At 36.1% G+C, this 26,297-nt stretch overlaps 1 protein-coding gene across 20 annotated transcripts in view; it reads left to right on the top strand.

Moving 5' to 3' along the window:
• The window catches only part of Tenm3 (teneurin transmembrane protein 3), a 2,500,614-nt gene that overhangs the window by 2,153,602 nt on the left and 320,715 nt on the right, over positions 1-26,297 (top strand). The window contains exon 1 of one of the 20 annotated variants that reach the window (XM_058571209.1): positions 13,301-13,836. The exons of 16 other annotated variants lie outside the window; for them this stretch is intronic. The gene's annotated coding sequence lies outside the window, so the exon portion shown is untranslated. Of the gene's footprint in view, positions 1-13,300; positions 13,837-14,020; positions 14,160-14,269; positions 14,488-26,297 lie in introns of those variants that run through there. 3 more of the 20 variants (XM_058571208.1, XM_058571210.1, XM_058571211.1) reach the window with 3 other exon arrangements.

Below are 26,297 nucleotides of genomic sequence, written 5' to 3'. Positions count from 1 at the left end.
GCTCCTCTTGCCTCAACCTCCCAAGTCACTGGGATTACATGTGTGTGCCATTGTGCCCAGCAAAAAGGGCCTTGCAAGCTTCTAGGGAGTTTGACTGTTATCCTACTGTCAGTGGGGAGCCATCTGAATTTTTTCAATCAACATATTTATATGATAACATTAGGGTTTTTTTGGGTGGGGGAATTTTTCTGAATGAAATGTAAAGAGTGTGGTAGAAGAAGACAAGAGTTGAGGCTGATATCATATTGCATTCAAGTGAAAAACAGTGATTGCATTAACAAAGGTGGTGACTGTGGTGATAGAAAAGAGTAAATATAATTTACTGTAGATCATCTTGATATAGAGGATGGGGAAGACAGTGCTGATAGAAGAGAAAATGTTCAAGAGTGACCATCCGGATTTCTGTCTTGAGCATTTGGATGGATAGGAAGTCTTCATTCATTAGAACAGACTATGCAGAAAGAGAGAAAGAAATGCAATTTTGTGGGAGATCATTATTTTATCCTTGAACATGTTGCATTTCAGGTGCCTATGGGGATGACCTGTTGAAGACATTATGTGATTGGATATGAGCCTGGCTGGGAATTGAAGTCATGGAATAACATAATTTATGAGCTTGGCCTTGAGAAATGGCAGTGATTGTGGAAGTTTGAAAGAGACAGACAGAAAGAGAAGGAAGTGGGGAAGGGCATTTAGACAGAGGGAGTAATGTGACATACAGAGTGGGAGAAAAAAAGGTGAGCATATTTGAGAATAATCAGACTTCCAACTACAAGATGAGACAGGAATTGTCCCCTTAAATCATAGGCTGAGGAACTAGATTTGTTCTTTAGTCAGTAGGAGCCAAAGAGAATTCGGGCTGGAGAAGCATTTTCAAGTAAGGCATTAGGAAGATTAAACTAGGATATTAAACTTGGAGTGGGAATGCAGAGACCATGAAGTCGGTTATCAATGTATTGAAGATAGGTAATGAGATTTAGAAGTCAGGTAAATTCAGAAGTAAAAAGAAAACATAGAAGAGATGATTGTGAAAATAGTAGTGTTACAGTTACATCTGACCAAACATGTCAAGGACTGGGACAGAAAATGAATGTGAGAATGGAGATAACTTTGAGATAAAAGAGAAAATGCAAAGAACTTGGTTTGAGGAAATATGTAGCTTTCTTTTTTCCAGGGTGGAGGGGGTGTGGTGGTGTGGGGGGGCGTGGGGTCCTGGTGGTAGTGGTGATGGGGGTTGGTGTACCAGGAACTGAACCAAGGAGTGCTTAACCACTGAGCCACATTCCCAGCCCTTTTTTATATTTTATTTAGAGACAAGGTCTTGCTGAGTTGCTAAGTGCCTTGCTAATCTGTTGAGGCTGGCTTTGAACTCAAGGTCCTCCTGCCAATGTCATCCTCCCTAGTTGCTGGGATCATAGGCATGTGCCACCATGCCCTGCTTGTAGCTTTCTTTATATGTAGAACTTTGGAGTTGTATTTTATAGAATAATGAAGTAGAGTATGAAATAGAGTATATCAGCATATTTTATTTTTAAGGGTTTTTTTTCTTCTCCTCAGAGTTTATCAAATTATAGCCCCCAAACAAGACCCGATGACATTTTTTCTTTTCCTATACTCTACAAGAGGAAAAAGGACTTAGAAATGTATCTGGAAAGAAACTAGAATGGGAGGACTCAGCTAGACTTGCCAAAGGTGATGGTCATCCTTGCTGGGCTGGACTACTACAGGGCAGCCAAAGAACAGCCATAGTGGCTGAACTGAGGGTTTGAGCTCATGGGCCTTGTCTGTGATCAACAGAAAATATGGACCATTTCCATCAGGACTGCTCATGTTTCTTTTGCTGGTATCTTTGAGGTCTGTAAAAATAAAATTCTGGATATTTACCAAGAGGAGTCTGATACAAAGTCAAACACAACAAAAGAAGGCTGGGTGCCATTTCCACTTAAGTAGCCATCAGCTCTAGAGGTGAGAAGAGGTGTCATCATGGTCTTTGCTGGTGGTCTTCACTAGTTCTGTGGTTTTATGCAAGTTATGGTTTTGTTCATGACAGACGATTCTCCCTGCCAGACTGCTACAGAAAGCTATTTTCCTTCAATTGTATTGCTTCCGACAGTCGACAAATACAGTGTTTATTACGTGACTTCTTCTGCCTTCAGTGTTTACATTTAGGTGAATTCTTTTCTTCAGTGACTTAACTTGTGCATTGGTTGTTATTGTATTCATTTTTCAATAAGAGTCTTTATTCCAAGAAAAACTGTTTTAATTCCCAATTAGATGAAAAGAGACCCCAGTTTGTGGACCCAAGTGTTTGGATGCTTTTTGAGATGGGGGCAATTGAAAATTGCTTGTACTATGGAGATTAGACATTTTGTCCCCAACATGGGAACAGGGCTGGCATCAGCTGAACAGGCAACTGCCTGCCTGCCTGCCTGCCTGCCTTCCTCGAGCCAGATAAAGGCCCAGAAGGAGCAGCTGCCAGCCAGGAGGAGTGTGAGGAAATAGGAAATTGATTTGAAATAGGATAGAAAAGGCACAAGAATAAATGTAAGAATTGTCAAATATTCCCTTTTTTAGTCATATGGAGTTGCTGCCTCTGTAGATGAAGGTGATCTTTAGTCATTCTCTCGTGAGAGTAAAAAGGCACTGAACTCAGTACATATATAAGAAAGACATGAAGTTGGTTTATTTCTTCACAAGTGGAAGAAAATTGAATATGGATTTGTATTTTACTTTTTGGAAAGTCTTCTTGATCCTTTAGAAATAAAATTCAAAAAGGAAGTGGAATATTCTAAACATCCTAAATCCAGACACAGGAAAAGTATGCTTTTTTTTTGCTAGATATAATAATATTAATTAAATTTCATATTAACCAGAGAAGATTGGGCAGTTTCATGTCTGACTGTGAAGGTCATGGGGATTCTAATGTTCTATTGACAGTGGTTCTTTTGCTTTAACAGATGCCTTTAGGCACATCTTCATGTCTCTCTCTACTTCTTTGCTTAAGGGAGTGGGGGAGTCATGTTAACAATATTTAGGATCACTAATAAGTAGGGGAGATGTTTCCCTTATACAAATAGGCAGGCTTCCTGGTGCATAACCTTATGAATATGATGTCCTGGGAGAATGTCAGGGAACAGGCTAGAGTGGCAAAGAATGCAGCTTTGTCTGTAGAGTTGTAATTACTCTCTGCCTGTGAGAAGGCAAGAGATAGAGCAGCAAGTTCTGGGTTCCCTTTAGGATCTGACATTTGGTGCTGTAACTGTGCTTATGGAGAGACTCTTATTTGTAGAACATCTTACTTGAAGTGGTTGAGAGGACAGTCATTAGAAGAGACCCTGCACAACACAGTCATGCACAGCATAATGACATTTCAGTCAGCAGGCCACAATTATGACTTTGGTTCCATCGGCTTTTGATGGAATTGAGAAACTCCCATTGCTAGTGATGATGCAGCCATTGTACTGTTACAGTACAACCCACCATGTATGATTTGGTGATGCTGCTGTAAACAAACCTACCGGGCTGTGAGTCATCGTAAAGTACAGTGAATTCAATTATGCAGAGTATGTAATTCTTAATAATAAATAACTATGTTACTAGTTATTCTAATACTTTTAAGCATTATTTTAGAGTATACTCCTTTTATTTATTAAAAAATTATTATAAAACAGTATGTTGTGTTACACTGGCAGTAGCTTCATGTATCTTGTGTTTATAGCATTTCTTGATGCATCCAGGAGCCATGTCAAGTGATCGACCTATACCGGGTAGATTTGTGTATGAGGTTCACGCAGTGATAGAATCAATGGTGCATATCTCTGAATGTATGTCTGTTGTTAAGTGACAAACAACTGGATGTAAAACTTAGGAAGAATAAACACAGATGATATGGCTATGGTTAGACCCTTACCATCAACAGTGATAGCTCACACATGCTTTGTTACCCTCTCTTGGCTTGTAAAACATCACCAAATCTCTTCTCATGAAGGAAAGAACCTCTCACCTCTCTACTCAGGGTATATATAGAGTAGAATAAAAACCAAAAAAAAAAAAAGCTGTTTTCTAAATTGTACCTGCATTAAGAAGTCTACATTTGGAAATGGCCATGTGGGCTCTTTAATTCATTCTGAAACAAAATCTTGATTTATAATCAAGGGACAGGCAACAGAACAATTAGGGGGGTGGGAAGCCAGGATGGAAAAGGGAAATCCTTAAGAAAATGAGTGAATTTAAATATACAGTAACTGATAAGTGTTATTCTAGCATATTAGAGAAATTGGAAGGAACTGGAGATGTTGCCCAGTGGTACAGCACTTGCTGTGGTGAATCCCTGGGTTCAGCCCCCAGCAAACAAAAAGAAAAGAAAGTGGAAGAAACTCTTGCCTGGCCACTTAAAGGATGTGAAGGACCTGAGAGAGTTCTTTCTACAGAGGGAAGGAAAAGTTGAGGCCTAGCTGAAGTAAGACTACCTTAGGTCATACAGCCTTTTATTTATTAAAAAGATTACTGTCCAGAGCCCAGATTTCCTGATTTCTAGAGAATGTGTAGAGGAGTAGAGAAAGTGTGAATTCTGATATTTAGTCTCGTTTCATTTCAATATGCAAACTATTGAAGCTACTTTGTTTCCTTTAGCTCTTTTATTTTGCAGTGAGTACATTATATCATCAGTAATAGTAGTGATTACTCAGATAATCTAAGATACAGACAAAAAGATACTTGCTTATCTGAATTTCAGCAAAGAATTTTCCTGACGCTGATTATGAGACTACATGTTTTTATGAAAATTGCTATAAGTAATCACCAAGCAATAGAATAAGCTTTTTATAGGATAACTGCCTTGAATGATTTAGGATTTTCGTCATTAATCATAAATTGCTATTAATTGCAACCTAATTTAACTACATTTTTCCAGTTAGACTATTTCTTTTAACCATCCTTCTGAAATCCTGCCAGAAAATATTTGAAGCTAAATTTACCCAAAATCCACTATGGAATACAGCCCCCTAAAAGTGCAATTACTCAACAAAGATTTGTACCTAACTCTGAGAGACTTTTTCCCTATACTGACCGCATATATCATCTGAACTAAAACTATCTTAGACTCTGTAGCTAAAGTGACATGGTGATATATTGATCTAATGAGTAATATTATGAAATTAATTCTAAAATACTCTAACTCATTCTGCCTTCATCTTTAATATTCATTTGAATGATCACATCGCATAAACCTTTTGTTGAAAATCTTGCAAAGGCCTTTAGCCAAAAATAACATAGCTCTACATATTTTCATAGTGGTTTCCATTTCAAAGTCAAATTACCACCAAGTATGGTGAAACACCTTAATAATCTGGTGTCACAATCTTCCTCTTGATACTTGCCTTAGTGATTATAATCTTTGGTTTGACATGGCCTTAGGAGTTAGGTTCACTTTGCTTAGCATCAGTTAAATAGATGCTCTTATTTTACCTTTCAATGTCTAGATCTTTTAGAAGACTTGATTCTTTCCACAATTTTAAGAGAAAGAGAGAGTCCCAGAAGTTTACTATCACTCAGAAACTGAAATCCCTCAAGACTAGACACCCAATTAGAGTTTTCCTTACTTGGCAGCCTCTGTCTTTACCTGTTCTTTACAGCTTCCTCCGCCCCCCACCTCTTTTTAGGGCACTTGATTCTTCTCACATAGTACATCCTGTGTATCTTTGTATGATTTCCCATAAGCTGTTGAAGTTGTTCCTAGCAAGACCCAAGCATACTTGGTTTCTACAAACTGATATAGACCTTAGGTAGAAATTTACCGAAAAGATCCAGTATATGTTTCCCTATAGAGTATCTTAAATAATGGAAATACAGTTTTCTGCCCAACTTTTACACTCACCTTGCCCTGCGAGAATTTAGGAAGGCATTTCATGTGAAAGTACCTAAGGTGTTTCAAGCACATAATAGGCATTCAATATGTGTGAGTGGAATTCAAGGCTAGAAACTGACGAAAAAGAAAAAAAAATGGTTTGTATACTGGCTCTCTCCATTTCCTTACCATCCACACGCTTTTCAACAACCATTAAATTTGACATTCACCCCATTACTCTGCTGGAAATTATTCTCCTTTAGGTCACAAATTGCTTCTTCCTGCCAATTTCAAGAACTTTTCTTCAATCATCATAAGTATTAATTTGTGACATGGAGCTGTGTTAACCATTGCCCACCCCATTCCCAGAGCCACTTCTTGAAATCTTTCCCCCAGGACTTGTCAGGTTACACTGATAATTCTCTCTAGTTTCCTAGAGGTTGCCTTCTGTCTCCCTAGTGTCTGAACCTCTTCAACTTGGTTCTGGAATGTTAGCATCTCCCAATATTCCCACTTGGCCCTTTGTTTTCCCAGTTCACTCATTGTCTCTGAGATCTCCTGTAGGCTCATAAATATCATTGTTTTAGAACCTGGTTAGTAAATCTACAGTACATCACTAAATCCCTCTTTCCATCTTACAGTTCTTGCTGGTACATTTAGATAGAGATGTCTAGTGAAATGCTCCCTTCACTCCATTTCCTCTCTCTAAGCCTCTTGTCTTCTCCTGGAACTTCCTTCTCTCCCTGGGCCTAGATCTCTAAATTGGAATCTGGTTCTGACAGGTTGTGGCTCTCAGCTATCTCCACCCTTTCCAGGCAAAGGAAGTTTAATTAGAGCCATTAGAAGGAGGTAGAGATGATAAATAGATATCAGGAAATAACAAAATATTAATAAATAACCAACTTTAGCATGTCAATGTGGATTTTAAGAGAAGATTTAATATAATAATCATCTTCAAGTATATAAAGGCCCCTTGTTGATAAAATAATCACTAGCTACTCCTCATTTTACTGAAGACTGAGTGAGAGCATTTGAGGCTTTGGAGATTTAAGTTAGAAAATGTCAAAACAGAATTACCCTTAGATAGCAGTGTAAAACATTGTTATGAATTGCTTGGAATTGATATGGCACAGCAGGGTTGTTTTTTTTAATAAATAAATTCATCTGTGTGGGGTATAAGGGACTACATCTGAGAGAGATCCTGGGAAGTATCACCAAACTAGATTACTTATTACATTCATGTCCAGTTGAATAGTCGTGGGATTTAATAATGAAAAAGTATATATTATAGACTCTTAAATATACTAAGTTTGAACTACAACAGTTGGTATGTTCCATTAGGTCACAGTTTCTGTCTTTGAAAAGGTTATATTAGGTTTAGGAGTATGTATGCTAAGTGTGTTCTTGTATCTACCAGAGAGGGAGAGATAAAATAAAACAAAATAAAATAAAATAAAAACAATAATTGTGCAATAAATACAAATGATTAGAATGTGTTCATCAGCAAGAAGTTTCGTCAGTCTAGACTATTTGTTTCCACTGTTCCATTCACCCACCCTTTCCAGAACCATTATTTATTTAGTGTCCTCTTTGTGCAAGATACCAAGCTACCAGCTAAGGAATCAGCAAAGAAATGGTCCCTAACCTTGAGTATTTGTGGTCTGGAAAGAGTTACAAGAAGACATGTAGTAGAATATAGTATGATGACTGTTAGAATAAGATTTTTACAGAATTCAATGGGAATACAAAAGAGGGACCCTCAAACTGTTCTTGGTGCATCACAGAAGACTGAAAGGAAGAAATGACTTCTAAACCAAGTTGTGAACAAGCAGAAAACGGCCAGGTGAAAAGCAGAGGCATCAAGCATACTTACAACAGAAATGACAAGTAGAAATGTACCCCTACATAATTTATGTACACTAAACAAAAAAAATCATTAGAAACATATTCTACATAACTCTCATGAAAATATTTTAAATTAATTAGATATCAGGAAATAGCAAAATATTAATAAATTAATACATTATTGATTACCAAGATTTATTTGACAATAAAGAAATGTTAAACTATTTGAAAAAAATTATCTTAATATATACAGGTTATTTGGAAATTTTGATATTATAAATTTTAAAAAATGAAGGTAGAAATCTGTGTGATTTCTATGTTCTGTCCACTGCAGAGAGGAACTGACCTGTGCAGAGCTATTGCCACTCTAGGCAACTACTCATCTGACAATATCTCTAATCATCAATGGTTATCTAATTCTTGGTGTCTAAACAAACAAAATAACTGATAGTAATGTATTTAATTAAAAAATATGTTGTCTAGGTTTTTTACTTTTAAATTAAAATGTTTTTTGAGAACCAACACTAGTATTTGGGGGATGGGTAAATGGGATAATAGTTGAAATGAATAGACCAGATTGAAGATATTGTTCTGTAATTAAAACTATTCAATCATTTTTATTTATCACATCTACATTTTTAAATTTGGACTGTCAAAGAGTATATACAAAATATCTCTCCAAATGTATTCCTGCTTTTCAAGACCTAAAAATAAGATGAACCCCAATGGGTTGCCAAGCATGGACAAACACTGCCATCCCTGGGTAGGCCTGGGAATTAAGTCTGGATGCCAGCAGATGCTCTGTCCCATGTGCCAGGGATGAACAGCACTCCCTCTCTCTTGGACACTCTAGTATTTCCTCAGTAGTGGAAATTTATGATGGAAGTAGGCTTTTATATGCTTCTTTGTACTATAGACTGCCTTCTAACATTGCCTTTGGACTCCTGGTGGCTTGACTTGGGCCTTCAGCTCTTGCTATGTACTTAGCTCCTGGCATCCTGGTAACCCTCAGCTAACTCTTGCTGGCCATCTGGATTTCCCTTGAAACTCTGCCCTCCTGCCCCTGGCCTGTTCTCGCCACCAGGTAGGAATGGTCTCCCTTACTCACCTCCTTCCCTCCCCCTTGGACACTTGCCAGTACAGGGCTGAAGCTCACCAAGCCATTTGGATTGAATGCATTGCTTGATTGCCCCCTGCAAGGAGTCCAGACCTGTCACACACACCCAGATCCTGCTTGCTCCTCTTCCCTGCTTGTCCAGACTGCAGAGGACCCAGCAGGCTTCTGCCCAAGGTTGTCTGAATTAGGACAAAAATAAGGACCAGTTCCTTTGGCACACAGCAAACATGATTAGATCTCTAAAGGAAGAGTTTTAGGTCTTCCTCATGTATCAGATTGCAGAAAAGTGTGTTGTGTGTGTGTGTGTGTGTGTGTGTGTGTGTGTGTGTGAGAGAGAGAGAGAGAGAGAGAGAGAGAGAGAGAGAGAGATATGACACCTTTAAAAGAGAAAAAGAAAACTTGCCTTTTAGAAATAATTTCAGATGTGGGTCATTTCTGATAGTAATGAAATAAATATGTATATTGTGGGTGGAATTTCCTGTAGGATAAACAAAGAATCACCTACATATTATGCTAGCCTTTTAGATTTGCTATAGACATCTGTGAAAAATTATGAATTGGCCATTCTTACAAGACTTTGTTTTCAAACCTTTATTTCTTTTCCAATATAAATGATAATTAAAGTTTATTAGAGAATGGACTTTAGAAATATAATTTTAAATACAGTCTTTTGTTAGATTAGAATGGAGTCCACTTAACTAGTAGAAAGTTATGTGCTACTGACAAAATAACAGTTTGCAAAACAAAATAAAGTCTAAAATTTATTTATGGCATGTAACTGGAGTAGCCATATCCTTACTATGTACCAATTTATGTCAGTGCACTGCAATTTTAGTAACTTAGTTTATTTGACATATTTATTTTAAAAGTGAAAAACTTTTAAAATAAATGTAAAATTCTTAATGGAGTCCATTAAGATAAATTACAGTGACAGATGTATACTGACCCATGACAATTCCTAAATCAGATGTCTAGGAATATTTTTGATCATTTCATTCTTTTATAACATTTCAGCTTGCAGAAGATACTAATGTTGGCATTGTTACTTTACCTCTAGAGGTAACCCAAAACACAACAGAAAGAAGATGCTGTGCTTCTTTTTTACCCCTTACAAAATCTACAAATTATCAATTTCTAAAATTGAATATCTTGTTTTCAAATAACTGATGTGGCTTATCCGAAAAACTTGATTTAGAAAATATTAACTACTCAGTCAATATTGTCTAAATATTTAGTGAAATGGTTAAACATTAGGCTCAGGGACCCATCAAACTTAGGACTGCATTTCACCCATGACAATCCATAATTGTATGGGAACATTCTCAACCCTTTATGTTCCTGTTTCTTCCTCTGTAAAATGAGGTAATATTACTTGCTTAAAGGGACTCAGATAAGGGGCTGGGGATGTGGCTCAAGCAGTAGCACGCTCGCCTGGCATGCGTGCGGCCCGAGTTCGATCCTCAGCACCACATACAAACAAAGATGTTGTGTCCGCCGAAAACTAAAAAATAAATATTAAAATTCTCTCTCTCTCTCTCCCTCTCTCTGCCTCTCTCTTAAAAAAAAGGGGGGGACTCAGATAATTAAAAAAAAATAAACATGTCTGTTGAACCAAAGGTCTTGTTCGGTGATAGAGCATTTGCCTTGCATGCATGAGGCCCTGGGTTTGACCCTCTGTACTGTATATGGGAGAGGTGGGGGATAGGTGTCAAATGCTTAATATAATGTTAGCCATAATACAAAGTCCTCAGTGTTAGCTTTTTTCATAATCATGTATTTAGTATAGTAATAGGGGATAGATTTTTATTTTTTTAAGCATCTCTGAGAATATGATTTTTGTGCTTAAAAATTAGAAGGGAAGGTAATCATCTCAGTTTCATTTACCCTCTAATTTTTCTTCAAGGTTGTTGGCCTAAGTAGAGAGAGGTCAGAAGCACTCTTAATATGAAACTAAGTTGGTTCCAGTTTGAAGTAACCGTTCACTCTTGGACTTTTTTTTTTTTTTTAATACAATTTGCTTTGATTTGGTTTAGTTCATGCATTTTTAAAAATCTTCCTTGTGGTGTGCAGTCATTAGGCTTTTATGCCTAAAGAACTGAAATCAGTTATAAGTAAAATTCATTTAATATTGCAAGTATGATTCCACGTGGTTATTTATTCACAACATAAAATAGCCACATAATTCAACGTATTTAATAGTGTCTGCTCATGGAACTGTGGGGAATTCTGCAGATCTTAGAGGAGAAGTGCTTAAGTTATGGAAGGCAGTATCTATTATGCTAATTACCCCTGACATCATCAATATGGCAAGCTGTAGAAGAGGAAAATAGAAGTTGAATGTGTGCATTATGACTGTATGTCTCTATGGAACTCTTTGGTGGACTCCTGTGTTTAAAATATGGCAGTAATTTAATGCACGAATGGGTGTGGTCACAAAACCATGTTTTCTTGGAAGACATATGTGGAAACCATCCTTCATATTTCAGCAATAGAAATAGTTTAAAACCACATCTCTTCCTCTGTCTCTTTCCCATGGGCTGTTGCTGCTACTGCTCAACTTAACTCAAAGTAAATCCTGGATAATTCTCAAGAGATGTTGTCTTTGTCCAATTTGAAAATAATTTTGTATTCAGAAAAGATAAAACCAGACACACATGTACAATATTCCAATACAGTCCAATATAAAAATTTGCTTAATCTGGTGCTGATATTTATAGATGGACATTGCTTAATTAGCATTTTAAATTGGAACTTTAATAAATTCTATCAATCAGTGACCAATTTACATAGCATTTATCTGGGGAAATGAGCATGCCAAATATCAGTCTTCTTAAGATTCATCTTGACCCAAACTGTGATTTGTTTAAGATCTTAGAACCTTTAGTTCTTCAATTAGAGTGTTCATCTTTCTGTGTTCTAATGTTCTAGTCTAGATTGGCAAATTTGTAGTCATGAAAAATCAAGGGGTACATTTCTGAAGTGCAGACAAGCCCCCATATCCTGGTAAATTTTAACTGTTCAATGTTCTGCCTATTTAATTCTTCTAAGATTCGAATTGGATAGCTTCTTCATCCTCTAAGTAATTATATAGTGTTTATTTGCAATTAGTTTAGGCAACTCCCCCAGAAGAGTCACATGCATTTTAATGATCTTTGAAATGATCTTTTTCAAAATATTATGACTTTGAAAGTTATTTGTTTAAGAGCTAGAAATCTTTTGGTGTCCCACAAAATATCTATTGTTCTATTTTTTGACCCAATTTTACTAGAGAGTAAGAATTTAAAAACCTGGAAATAACTTTGAAATTTAGACTGTGTCAAAGGAATGTCTAAATTTTAGATAATTGCTATGCATTTAAATAATTTCTATGACATCTTACTTAGTAATATCCTAATTAAACGATGAATATGTTGATCAGTAAGAGAGGAATACATAGGATGGTAGTGATAATCAGGTTATAATAAGATGTGTTTGGTGAGTCATGTTTCTAGATGAGCTGAAGAACAATAAGGTATACAGACTTTGCTTAAACACAGAATACCTTTACACACTTCCATGCATGATAACTGATGTGTTGGACCATCATAGAAATAGAAAAGGAAAAGTCCCCTCAAAAAGGTAAAGAGCTATTCACATTCTTCTAACATTAGATATAAAAGTGACAAAAGTCAATCTAGAGGTAATATGCAAAAAAAGGAAAAAAAAGAAAAGAAAGAAATAAAGAAGAGAAAAAAGAAAAAGAAAAGAAAGAAATTCCTGTTCTTGTTGAATCCTGGGAATGTGGAAAGAATTTAATCTTTACTGGAGTAAAGGGGGGATTTATCATTGTAATCTAATGATAAATAGAGAACAAAGATCCTTTGTTAATTATTGGAGGTGGGTTGGTTTAAGTTTATATTTAGAAGTTAAAAAGTGAAATCAGAACTCATATGAATATGTTAAGAGTATTGTGACATAAGGATTTTTTAAAAATTTCTTTCGTGTTTATTGATAAAAGTACTTGAGGAGTTTGGGGACATTGGAAGAAAACACAGGTAACTTAAAATTCATAAACATTGATTTATTCCTCAGTGTAATGGAGGAAGAGGCTGAACGGGGTAGGTAGAACGTTCCAGAAAAAAAAAATGAAATGGGACAATGGATTTCTGGAGGCAGTGCAAAAATAATGATAAAAGTGCATCTGAAGGGGGGAAAGGACAATTTAAAAAAAAATAAGAATTTAAATGCAGCAATACTTAAGTACATTTTATTTAAAAGTGAAGCAGGTCAGAACACCACATTGGCTACTTCACATCAGGGATGTCCAGTCCTGGCACATAATTCAGAGCAGCTCAGACCACTTGAACACACGCCCCCAGCTTCTCCTCTCCCCCAGGGAGGGCGGGAGCCTGACTGGCTGGCGCGGACAGGGTGCAGACCGCCCCGCCACCGTCCTGGCCGCTCAGGGGGCCAGTGGAGGGGCTGAGCCGCGGCGGCCGAGGCCAAGCGGCGACTGCGGAATGAACGGGTCCCCGTGGCGCTCCTAGGCGACATCCACCCCCGCACCCGCATGCCCCGCGGGTGCCTGGCTTCGGGGCCCTACCGCCGACCCCTCCCGCCTGCCTGCGAGGTACCGGTGTGCCCGCCTCTCCCAGGCGGCTTGTCCCGTGAGCGCTAAGACTTAGTTTGGCGAAGACGTGGGGAGCGCGGCCGTCACTCTGGTTTGGATTAAGTAAACATCTCGGATGTGGGACGCATGAATGGTGGCAGAGCAGGGGTCGGATTCATTCATGTGCTGGGAAAGAGCTGCTTTTGTGAGCACGGGAAAGTAGTGCTCATAGAGGGAAAAGAAAAAAAAATCCGTATTGCAAAATCCACAGCAGCCTGAGAAACCACACCAGAGAACACTGATGTTCCACCGGTCTGCCTGTGTGTGGGGGGGTGAGGATCCCTCCTGCCACGGTCTTCAAAGCTCGTCGGCGACCAGTTTTCCGTGCAGTTTTCACCTTCTTCGTTTGGGGCAGGGCTGTTGGAATGCTCCGGCGTGTGTGTGAGTATGTGTGAGTGTGTGTGTGAGTCTGTTGGGGTGTCGGCGGCCGGGCCGGGCGGCGGACGCGGGGCTGGCAGGGCTGGCGGGGCGGCGGTGGCGGTGGCGGCGGCTGCCCGGCCCGGCTCGAAGGGGTTAAGCGTCGCCGCCGCCCCCTCCGCGGCCGGGTGTAAACAGAGGAGCCTCAGCCTATCATGTCTGGCTGCCGCTCGCAGCCTAAGCCCCGAGCCCGGCGCTGTAACATGATACGCTCCAGACCGAGGCAACTTGGCAGCGCCGGGCTCGGCTCCGCACGGCCACAACGAGGGCGCGCCGCGGCAAGGTGGGTGAGCGGCGGCGGCGGCGGGGGCCGCGGCCTGGGGTGGGCGCGCGGCTCCTCGCGCGGCGTCTCGGTCGCTCTCTCTCTCCCGGGCGCGCAAAGGCGGCGGCGGCGGCAGAGGCAGCGGCAGCCCCGGTAGCGGCAGCGGCTCCGCGGGTCTCCCTGCCGGTGTCGGAGAGGGAGGAGGCTCCGGCGCGGGTTTGAAATCGGTGCAGAGGCAATATTAGCATCTGAAATGAGGTGGCTTTTTAACCCCTGAGGGCCCAAATATAAGGATTTAAAAGAGGCGAAGGCTGAACTTTCTCCTTTACTCTTCGTCACCCGGAGTGGTGCAGGTAGCCGCGGGCAGAATGGAGTCTTTTGTTCCCGGTATTTTTAATTAGATGGATTTTTTTTTTATGAGTAGTATACAGTCCTAACCTATGAGGTAAAGCCGTCTTCCCCCCCCCCCCCACTGCATTTCTGTGACTTTTGCGATATATCTTATCGAATTCGTGAGGAGCAAATCTTAGAAATAATGATTTTGGATAATTATGTCTGAAATGTTTAAAAAATCTGCGTTGTGCGTAAATGAATCAGCCCTTCGGTTCCATTAACCGAAATCCATCATGCTAATTGCTTAATGGAGAAAAAGGTACAAAATAATCTTGCTAATTAAAAGAGCAGTTTTTTCGCCTGCGAAATACTTAGTGTGTGCTTTTTTTGTCGTGAGGGCTTTACAGAGTGGAGACTCTGAAAGAAATTCAACTTTGTAGTTGTGCTTCGAAGCAGGTTACTCCTGTGGAAGAATAGTTGGGAATGGTTTGGAAAAACTTGTGCAGTGTCTGTTAAAGTAAAAAAAAAAAAATCATTTGCCCATTTGTGTAGTATATTTTAATAAAATAAAACAAGGATCCGTGGCAGCTCTCAGAATGAGATATCACATTTCCTCCCTCTCGTGGGCTAGCGTCTCTATCTCTCCGGAATATCTTATAAATGATATGTACAGATATATGTGCCTGTGTCACAAAGTCATTTTGTCTTCGGAAAGCCTAATATAATCAAATTCAGTGCCTTAAGATGGTGTAGTTGAAGATTTGATCCCCTTCCACTAAAGTGGAAATACTTTCAGTAATTGAAAGCAGATTCACGTCTGGAGTTGTACAAGCCAAGGTTTTCATTTTTAAAATAAACCTTTTGTTCTCCGATTTAAAGTGTTTCAGAGATCCATCCAGAGACCTCTGTGTGTTAATTGTTAAAGTAGTTCTTAGAAAAGAGATTGAAAATATCCAGAGAAGGCATTTTAGAAATACAGCTAACTTAACTCAGCCTCCCTCTAAGTAGAATATTTTAGTGCAGCATATACTGTCTGTGCCCCACGTTTTGTTTTTTCAGCACATTCCCAGGCATTACAATGCATCTGTAACGTTCAAACCACTGAAACCCCAAGCGGAGTCCATGTGTTTTCAGAGACTAAAAACCTGAGAAATTTTGGTATTTTCCATTTTATTCTGTGATTTACACAATTTGATGAGAAATTTGAAGTCTGGCATAAAGTATGTTTACTTTAAGGAGATGCTGATTATACATTAATTGATCGACTTAAACTTAAAAAAAATATGATTGCAGGTTGTTAATCTGGTTCCTGTCTCATCTTTGAGGGCTGACTGTTAAAAGCTTTAAAAAATTGGCTGTTAAAGACTGAAATTAGGATACATTTTAGACAAAGAGGGAGTCACTTGATCTCTTATTAGCTGCAAAGATAGGGAAGAATGGAGATGTATAAGAGCTTCACCTTCCTTCTTCGGGACATGAAAATAAACTGTAATTATTAGGAAAAAGTTTAAAGAGTTGTACTTTTAACGATAAATATTGAGCTTAGAAAAAATAGGAATATTCAGAATGTTTTTAATTATTAGTTTCTTAACCTGTTATATTGATTATTAATAAAACCTGAACAGAGCATAACAAGGCAATTGGATTTCTTAGAAACCACTTGATAGCTCTGTATTTTACCTTGTCTCCTAGTCTTCCTGATAATCATTTGAGCACATTATAATAGATGAGAATTGAAAACTTCATTACATTTAAAAGGATATTTAAGTATTGTTATTATTTCTCATGTACAGGTTTCTTATAAGATATCAACACTTAAAATATTCATCAAATTTTTACCAAGTACAATCGTACTCAGTTTTGGCAGTGTTGCATCATGATTCTTAGATATCAGTGGCCTAGTGTGTAGTATAATAGAATTTAGTTTTCAAAGATTTAGAAAAAGAAAAGTGACTTAGCGTGGTCTCCTTTATAGATGTTTGAACACAGATTTTTCACTGTAATATCCTTGTCTCAACATTTAAACTAACCCTTTTTGTGGCTTCTATTTACTGTTAGTTCTTATATCCTTAGATTTTTTTTTTTTTTTTTTTACTTGCAAACAGGGTGCACAGAATCTTCTGTCATCTGAAATAATATATTCAATTTATCATGGGACTCCTGTCTTTCATAATGTAGGCAAGTGGCAAAGGAGGCACTGTCTAAATACAGTGATCTTGATAATTAATGCCATAAAATAGATTAAAATGCTGTATTCCAGGTATTCATTTCCTTAAAAGGGCCACCAGAACAGCGTTGCTAAGCACCCGTCACCACTGCAAGTAACAGAAAATGACCCAAATTAAAGAACCTGTTCTAAGCTGTATTCTTGCATTTTCTAAAGTGCATTTCAAAAGGTTTAACAAGACTCATTCAATTAGTGGAGAAAAAGAATCTATTTTCAGCTCTGATCAGCAATTAAGAGATTGGGCTTTGGAACATCAGTTCTTTATGTTTATAATTAATTTTGTTTCCTAGGTTTTACTTTAACTAAACAATTGTGAGTGGAGATTTTTTAACAAACTACCTTTCTAGTAATCCAGATGTAAATGCTAAGAACAGGACAATATATTCGTTTGCAATTTTTATGTAAATGTTATTTTTTATTAACTTTCCTCATTTAAAAAAATTAAATTTTACACTAATAGGGTATATTGCCGCTTTCCTATAGATGTCTTATTCTGAAAATATATATGTAGATATGAATACATGCATATACCAGTTAAAGCATGACCGTAATATTCTGAGTTAGTGTAGATATGAGTACCTTCCCACCTAATACTTGAGAAATTGAATATTTTTCTTTATGGATATTTGATGTTGTGAAAATGGTACCATGAAGGAGATAGATATGTTGAAGTAAGAAAGTAAATAAAAAAATTTGGGACAGTGTTTTTTTTTTTTTAACCTCAACAGTGAATTGTACCTTCTAGGTTTGACCAGAACTTCTAAATAGTTATAGTTAAAAACCTAGCCAGGGCTGGGGTTGTGGCTCAGTGGTAGAGCACTTGCTTAGCATATGTGAGGCACTGGGTTTGATTCTCAGCACCACATATAAATAAATGAATAAAATAAAGGTCCATCAACAACTAAAAAAATAAAATAAACAAACAACCACCAACAACAAATCCTAAGCCACTAATAGAGTGTTTAATGAGTTGTGTCTCCCAGTGACCTGGTTCTTGGCTAACAGGACAATAGTCACAAAAACAAGTTGTGAAGTTCCTGGTAGAAAGAAAGGAATGGAAAGATAAGGGACTGTTAGAGGAATAAGGGAGTAGAGCAAGAGGATTCCCAAAGGTTTAGATTAGGATTATTGGCAAGACTTTTTCTGTATCACATTGATCTGGACAAGTCTGAAGCATATAAATATAGATTTTACGTTATTAATCGTAAGTGCTGCTTTGGCTATAATCTTATGTGAAGTGATTCCATATCCTGGAACACTGAATATTTTAAAGCCAAAATAACACTTATTCTTTTTTCTAAAAGAGATAGTTTACATTAGAAATTCGTTACATTTAGATTTATCAGGTTGTTTGGCATTACAGATTTCTCTAGCAAGAGGTAATATAAATGGAATTTGTACAACTTATTGGAATTTTTTCTAGAACAAAAAGTTATTACAATACACATTTAAGTCTTTGGCCTTTTATTCTGAATTGAGGTTTAATTTTAGGTACTTGGAATGTGTAGTTTGTTTTTGACAGGGCAAAGTTTGTTTTTTCAACTACAGAATAACCATAACAGGGAGTAGGAGAGTAGATATTATATGTGTTTGAAATGGTATGTGCTTCAATATTTAAGAAGCCAGTTGTTTAAAAATTGATTTTCATATTGTTGGTTTTGGTTACAAACCTAGCTCTTGTTCAAGTACAAATTCCTTGCTTAAGTTTTGAAATACTCTTAAGTTTTAGTATGTCAGTTTGAAACAGCTACCTCTTTGGTATATCAGAAACAATTTATGCCATAAATGTTAGAGGTTGTAAATTAATTTCACAAGAGAAGAATAATAATTGAAAAGTACACTCAAATATTTAAGGCCAAATTGCACTTCAGTAATAGATATATTTGGGAAATTGCATGCTATAGTATTTAAAAGAAAAAGAGTTTCTCTCTTAAGTGTTCTTATTCTCTTTCTTTGAAGTTAGACAATGTTTGACCTGAACATCTTGTTTTGTGTAGTTAAAAGGTAGAACATATTATAAAGAACACTAGAATGACTAATATAGAAAAGGAAATACTTCAGGTTTTTTTCTACTTATGTATACTAACAAACTTTTTGAAAATTTAAGATGATGTGTAGAAGTTTTAATAATTTTTTTTTTACATTAGTTTGTGCATAACATCCTTTTGCCTTCATCTTAAACTGTTTCCAGCAGGGAAAGAGGATCTGCTGTCTAGAGACCTGTAAAATGTAGTGCGGAACACATTTTTTGCCATTTCTTTTAAATAAAACAAAATTACCTTATACAACAAATTTAACATTGTTAACCTTTTATAATTATTTAACCATTATTTCATTTTACCTCCTGCTTCAAAGTTGTGCATTAGTGGAGCAGACACCTGGCTGTGTTCTTAAAAGTTTGTCTTTCAATTCCTGTGATAGTAGGGGGCAGTACATCTCCTTAATTATCTTTGTTCAGGAAAATGCTGAAAGGCCAGGGTAGTTAAACAAGGCCATTTGGATTTGTGAGGTCGAAGTCAGATGCAAGGAAAGTGGTTAAATGCATTATCATCTTATTGAGTCTATCATCAGTAAAGTGACCTTGATGGAGGTGAAAAAAGCCATTTGGCCATTTTTATGACAGCCACCCTTGCTTGTTTTATCACTGACAGATTTTTACATATTGCTTTATCATATTTCCTTCTTTTTGTTTTTATATATTATTTTCTCTCATTATAGATCATCATAGTAAAGGTGAAAACTAAAATTAGTATTAGTATTTCTTTTTAATGATAGTAGATTTTCCTTCAGAACTTCATTTCTTATGATGATGATGATTATATATATATATATATATATATATATATATATTCCATATGTATGGAAATATATATATTCCCTATATATATGGAAATATCCTTTCATTAAAAATTAAGGTGATCAGGCTGGCTGACCATTCTGTATTTGCTTTTAAGGCTCTTTTAATGATGACTATTAGTCTCTTTGCAAAGAAACTGCTATTCTACTACTTTTCAAATTGTTTTTTATGCTATTAAGAGGAAAGACTTGCCAACTTCAATTTTAGCAGTAGGAATAATGTTTGTTTTAACAAGTGCGTAAGTATGTTTACATGAAGGTTATTCAACTTTTAGTAGTTCTCTTGCTGCTGTTCTAGTCATCACTTCCCTTAAGAAGTTAAAACAAAGCCTTAAGATTTATAGTTTATATTTCTCAACTTTATGGCCAATATTTTCCTTGTGATGTATTTTATACCAACTCTAATAAAATGAAATTCTTGCTTAAATATTTGAACAAGTATTGTTCAATAAGAGGAAGAGTTTTATTAAATGCAGTACAAGATCTAACCTTTTTGGAAACTCCAGTTAAAGCAATTAAGTGCTGCATACAAGATTTTTGTTTTCCTAGACAAAGCTGTCAAACATTACTGATTAGAATTTAGCTTATGCTTTACTTTTTATTGCATTCTTTTATGTTACAATCAATCAGAGCTAAATACAAGTCTTATCATAAGAAAGAAAAAGTTGGCCGATTAACAAAATACCTAAAATGTTATTTCAAGCTTTATTGGAGATGGAGCTATCTCCTTATCATCGTGCTATGAATTATGTAACACTAAAATCTCAGGAACTCAAAATCACCAAAAATAGTTCCTTCAGGAGAGCCACATGTTTTGATGGCAAAGGATTTATTCTCTTAATTTTGTATTTAAAAAACAAACATATTGGATTGTCATATGTTTAAAATGAGCTATAAACCCTCCCATCTCCCACTCTACCCACCATCAGGGCCTAAATTCAGTCTCTTTTCATCTCTTACTTTGAGTTGGCTTCATTAGTTTTCCACCCTGGTTGCCCTGCCTTCTGTCTGTCTCTTTAATCCAGCCTCCACGCTGTCATTACCTTTGTCATCTTGATTGGTGTTTTATCAGACCCTTCATGATCTTAGACTCAAAACTCCATTGCTCTTTTCACCTGTGCTTCAACACTTTTGCTTGTCTGTGTTAAGTTAGCCTCTTCTTACCATCTCACATATCTTTCAAGAATCTACTTGCATGGTATTTCTTCTCTGAATCCTTTTCTGACTGCCTGAGGGCAAAGCTGGCTTCTCCTTCTTCTATACTGCCATTGCACCCAATACATACTTCTGTTACAGCACTTAGCACAGTATACTGTAATCATTTGTTTACATTTCTTTCTCCCCTATGAGGGGACAAGTTCTTTCAGGTCACAACTGTGTCTTAATCGCCTTCTTATGTACCAGAACTAAGCCCAATACTGAGAAAATAATAGTCAATAAATGTTTGTTGAATGCTTATTGAATGAATATATTAAATATAGTTTAATTTCTTCATCACTGAAGATCATTACAAACATCAGTTATTTTATTGTTCTGTTAAAATATGATAATTTACTCAGGAGCCTTTGAGAGATAGGTGGCCCCATATGGGCAATGCGTACTATAGTTATTATCCCACACTTTTGAGCCCTTACTCTGCTAAATGTCTTATAAATTTTTTGTTTTGTCACCACATCTCTTTAAGAAGGAATTCTCCCATTTTATTGATGGGGAAATTATTACTCATATAGGTTAATTAAGTTCAAGATAACAGAGATATTAGGTGGTAAACAATGATATGTCGGCTATACAGTGTGATTCCAAACCTCCTAAATATCACACTCTCTCTTATTAAGTGCTTTAATTACATGAGCACTTCCAAATACAGGAGAATATATATATATTCAAATATATATTATATATACAAATATATAATATTTGTACCAGGGAATGAACCCAGGGACACTTAACCACAGACTTACATCTCCAGTTCTTTTTAATATTTTATTGAGAGACAGGGTCTCACTAAGTTGCTTAGGGCCTCACTAAATTGCTGTGGCTGGCTTTTAACTTGTGATCCTCCTGCCTTAGCCGCCAAGCTGCTGGGGTTACATGTGTTCACCACCATGTCCAGCTCCACAGGTTTAATTTTTAGGATGGGTTTTTTATTTTCTTCCCTCATTGTTTACTGTCATGTTGCACTTCTTATTACTCTGTCATCAAACAACCAAGATTATTTTTTGTTGTCATTTATTCATGAAATAGGCATAAACAAGTTCTGAGTTAAAGATTCTACTCAGAGTGAACCTTATTAATTTATTAGTTTTGGCTTCTTGGAAACATTTTTGGCCTAATATCCATTTTCTTGCATTTTTGGTCAGGTGAGAATTTTAGATAGTTGAATACCAATTATATGTTAGATGTTCCGGTGAAGCAGAATGTTAATTTCCACAATTAAAGACTTTTTTATAAAGTTCAATGAATCATAACAGTAAATTTGAATAAAAATATGCTAAAGTTGCATTATCATAGTTAACTTGAAACTTAAACATAGTAATAAAGTTACTTGTAACAGAAACACACATACACACACCATACTGAATGTCATATTTGTACTGCATACTGCATATTTTATATGTGGAGAAACCAAGGCCTAACAATAGTTAACATGTATCCAGTATTTATTAAAAGATCTTTTCTGTGCTAAATCCTTTATATAGATACTATTTCATTTACAGAACAACTCATGGAGTTTAATACTTTTATAATCCCCATTTTAAAGGTAGGGAAATGGAGGCACAGAAAAGTTGAGTAAGTTGCTAGAGATAAAGCCAGGGTATCAACCCAGATGAGAACATACCTAAGTCTGTTCTTTTCTCCCCTGGGAGTGGCTGGAAAGCACCATATCATTCTGCTAAGAAGTAATGGGCCCCAGGATACCTATAACACCTAGTATGTACCAGGCTGTTTATGAAGTAAATATTATTCCTCAATTTATTGATGAGAAAATTGAGGCTTAAATAGATTAAATAATTTGCATAAGGTTATTGAACTACTAAATTACAAAATGAGTTTAGGAACTGAAGTTCCAAATTTATGTCCTTCATTACTGAATTTAGCATACAGTGTAGTTGTCAAATTAGGATTTGTTTTGATTTCAGTCGGCTTTACATAGATATTTGGCACCAGTATACAGCCTTTCATACTGAATGTTAGAAAGATTTCCATATTTGATTAAGGCAAATCATTTGTCAACAAGTACTTATAAGGGAATATGTGTTTTGTATTTTTGTTTTTAATCTTTTTGTTTGTAATTTTAGATTTTCCTTTAGTGAGGCATGATCATTATGATCATCTGTGGTATGGCTAATGTCTACTTCTTGATTAATATCCAGCAATGATTAGCATCATTGATTAGAAAATTAGTAAATTATGCATTTATTGACACTTCTGTTTCCCATTTAATGGCTTGTTTATTTAACTGATGGCTAATGTTTTTACTTTCAAAGGCTATTAACTCATCAAAATGGTATTTATTGAACCTAGCAAAATGATAAATTATGTTTGTATTTACTCGTTTGTGCCCAAGGCTAATCTATTGATGATCTTATTTTTCACAATTTTGCTCTGCTAAGATCTTCTACATAGGAAGTCAAATTAGTACCATTATTTGATGGTGTAACCTTGGAAAAGTTGCCTAACTTTTCCGGATTGTACCTGGAATAGAAGAGAAGTAAACCAGATCAGTGAATTCAAACAATGAGATTTCTTGTAAAAGTTTTATAGAGTTTCTTCAAATGATTCAGAATTCTTGGAAAAAAAATCCTACTGCAAATTATATTAAAAACTTTGCATGAACAAGTAAAACATATAATGTCTGTTTACCTTTTGTGCTATTTAGCTTATTTTTATCTGTGAGTCCTGCTTTTTCTGTGTATATTTTGCATTTTTGGTTAAGGTATCCTTGTAGGGAAAATGGTTTTTTTTTTTGTTTTTTTTTTTTGCTGGCTTTTTGTTGATTCAGCTTGCCTAAGGAATAGGAAGAAAGAGCATTCCCTGCACAGAAATCTTAGGTAAGGAGTAATCTTACCACCATGCAGGAAAATGGTTAATATGCTGTGGACTTCCTATGCTTGCTACATGGTGTCTTTGGTTTTAATTGAGAGTCTGAAAATGAAGGAGATTGTCCTCATTAGGAATAGATTATTATTATTCCCAATGTCATTATAGTACCATTAACCAGAATGTTTTGGAAACTACTCTTTTGAAATGGAGTTTTATGAAAGTCACAAATAAAAATAGTTCTTATTATATAGGCATGCCTCATTACTTACCTTCCTCACAGGCTTGACTAACCAACATTTGGCTATTTCAAAAAATTAGGTCAATTCTCAAGAGTGTATTTACCATAGTTAATTATATTCAGAAAAAAATAATGCTTAAAGCCTGTGAGGCCTTTTTGAAAGAGAAATTTCAGTGTTTTTTTGGAGAAATGACTATATCTTTTGGAAAAAATGATAACTCTGAGTTGATCACTTTGAAGACAATAATAATCATATGGATGAATTTCCGTATTTTAAGAGTTTGGTGACAATACATTATGGTCCTTTTTCATGTCACAGTTAAGGACTGAACCACAAGGTTGTTCCTAATGGGCAGAATAATGAAGTTTAGAAATTCAGAATTTCATAGTTGTTATTAAAGTATAATTATTGATTTTGAACAAGACTCTTAGCCTTATTTAAACTGGTAAGATCTATGAATATATGACAATATGCTTGATTTCTTTAAAGTATATTTAAGCTGAGTGCGTTGGCATATGTCTGTGATTCCAGCAACATAGAAGGCTGAGGCAGAAGGATCATAAGTTCAACCTCAGCACCTTATTAGTGAAGCCCTAAGACCTTAACTTAAAAAAAGACCCTGTTGCAAAATTTAAAAAAGGGGTGGGGGCTGGGGATGTGGCTTGGACCCTGGTACCAAATAAAGTATATTTAAATTTCTTGCATATTATATTTCATACAAAAAGCAAAGTTCAGTCTTCACTTCTATGCTTCCAGTTAGGAACAGGAAAGCCAATGTGCAAGGACTTCCATAAATTAAAAAAAAAAGTATTTGCTTTCATACTCAGATACCAGTATAAACTTCTGATTTATTAAAATACTTGTTAATTTACTAATTAATATTAGAAATCAATACTGATTACAGATTCTCAACAGCTATCAACAGCTAGGCATTAGAATTGTAAACTATGAGTCTAATTAAATAGTCAACATTTTAAAAGTGTATTTATGGAAGCAGAAAATTGATAGTATCTTTTCAGTTTAAAAAATATAAACCGTGTATATTATAAAATTCTTCCCCAGCCCCTCTTTTCAGGAATATCTCAATTAGTAATAACAAGATGTGTACTTCTAGATGCCTTGGGCATACTTAAACTCTAATGAGGTATTGCATTGGAAGGAGACCACTTGAAGATTTTATTAATTTCTGTATTGTGAAAGTGGAAACACTTTGAAACAGAGATCACCAGTTCTAAATTTTGATGAAGTGACAGGTTATCACCATATTCCTAAGAGAAAGCACCTTAAAATTGAACAATATAAACTTGAAACAGTATATTAAATTGTTTCTTCATTTCTTGAGTTTATCATTAATAAAATTGTTTTATATTAGACTGTTTTGGTAGGAGGATTCTGCTGTCACCCTTACCCTTTTGATTTAGTCAACCATAATCTGATGAAATGCCAGTGTTCCAGAGCCTATATACACCAGGCATGAAAATACATGTACTTCTTTTGTGGGCAAAAGTACTAGAGTTCTACTTATAGGAAGGTTATAGTTCAATTGCATGTTAGTGGTTGCCTATGAAGGGATAAAAAAGAAAAAAGGGATAGATAGGAGTGCTATGGATATTATCTTTGTGACATTTTATTTCATTTACATAAAGTTATTTATGATATTGTTCATGCTATTTATTACACAACACCGACTTCTTTTAAATTTAAGAACAGGCTGGGCATGGCTTGGCTTGGGAGATTGAGACAGGAGGATCACACATTCAAGGTGAGCCTCAGCATAGGAGCAAGGCCCTAAGCAACTTGACACTCTGTCTCAAAATAAAAAACAAAAAGGCTAGGGAATGATGTCCATATCAGTCTACTGTCTTTCCTATCCCTTTGCCTCCTTCCCCCTCCTCCTCCAAAGTTCTGCCACTTATCCCATGCCACCTCCCATATACTTATCAAAGAACTAAAAAAAAAAAAAAAAAAAAAAAGTTTCCCTGGGTTCAATCCCTGGTACCAAAAAAAAAAAAAAAAAAAAGGCAGGGTATGTAGCTCAGTGGTAAAGCACCCTTGGGTTAAATCTCAGTTAAAAAAAATATATATTATTTCACGTATTTCCTTGAAGTTGTTAGTATCAAATCTGATTTCTGAATAACATATTTAAATCTGGTAATCATGAAGTTTAAGTCATTTTAGTTAGTCATGTTTAGTATAGCAATTTTTTCTCTTTCTATAAAATTATAAATCAATATATAAATATTTAAACATTCTTAATTTATTTTAGGAATTTATTAGTTTCTTAAAATCAACTCATAAAATTAAAAGAATTAACTCAGCATCTATTGAAAACCTACTATGTATCATCTGGTAAGAAATTTATAATTCTATTCATAATCATATAATTTTGAGCACATTTAAACTAATTTCTTTGCATTTGTATATATACTCAATCAGTAGTCAAAGTCTTCTGATTTTTACAAAC

This window comes from Marmota monax, unplaced genomic scaffold (assembly GCF_021218885.2).
Source record: "Marmota monax isolate L192 unplaced genomic scaffold, Marmota_monax_Labrador192_F-V1.1 WCK01_AAM20220418_F8-fsc00113, whole genome shotgun sequence".
NCBI classification, from domain to species: Eukaryota; Metazoa; Chordata; class Mammalia; order Rodentia; family Sciuridae; genus Marmota; species Marmota monax.
Note: the sequence above shows the minus strand (reverse complement) of the source record. Positions and strands in the feature narration are given on the sequence as shown.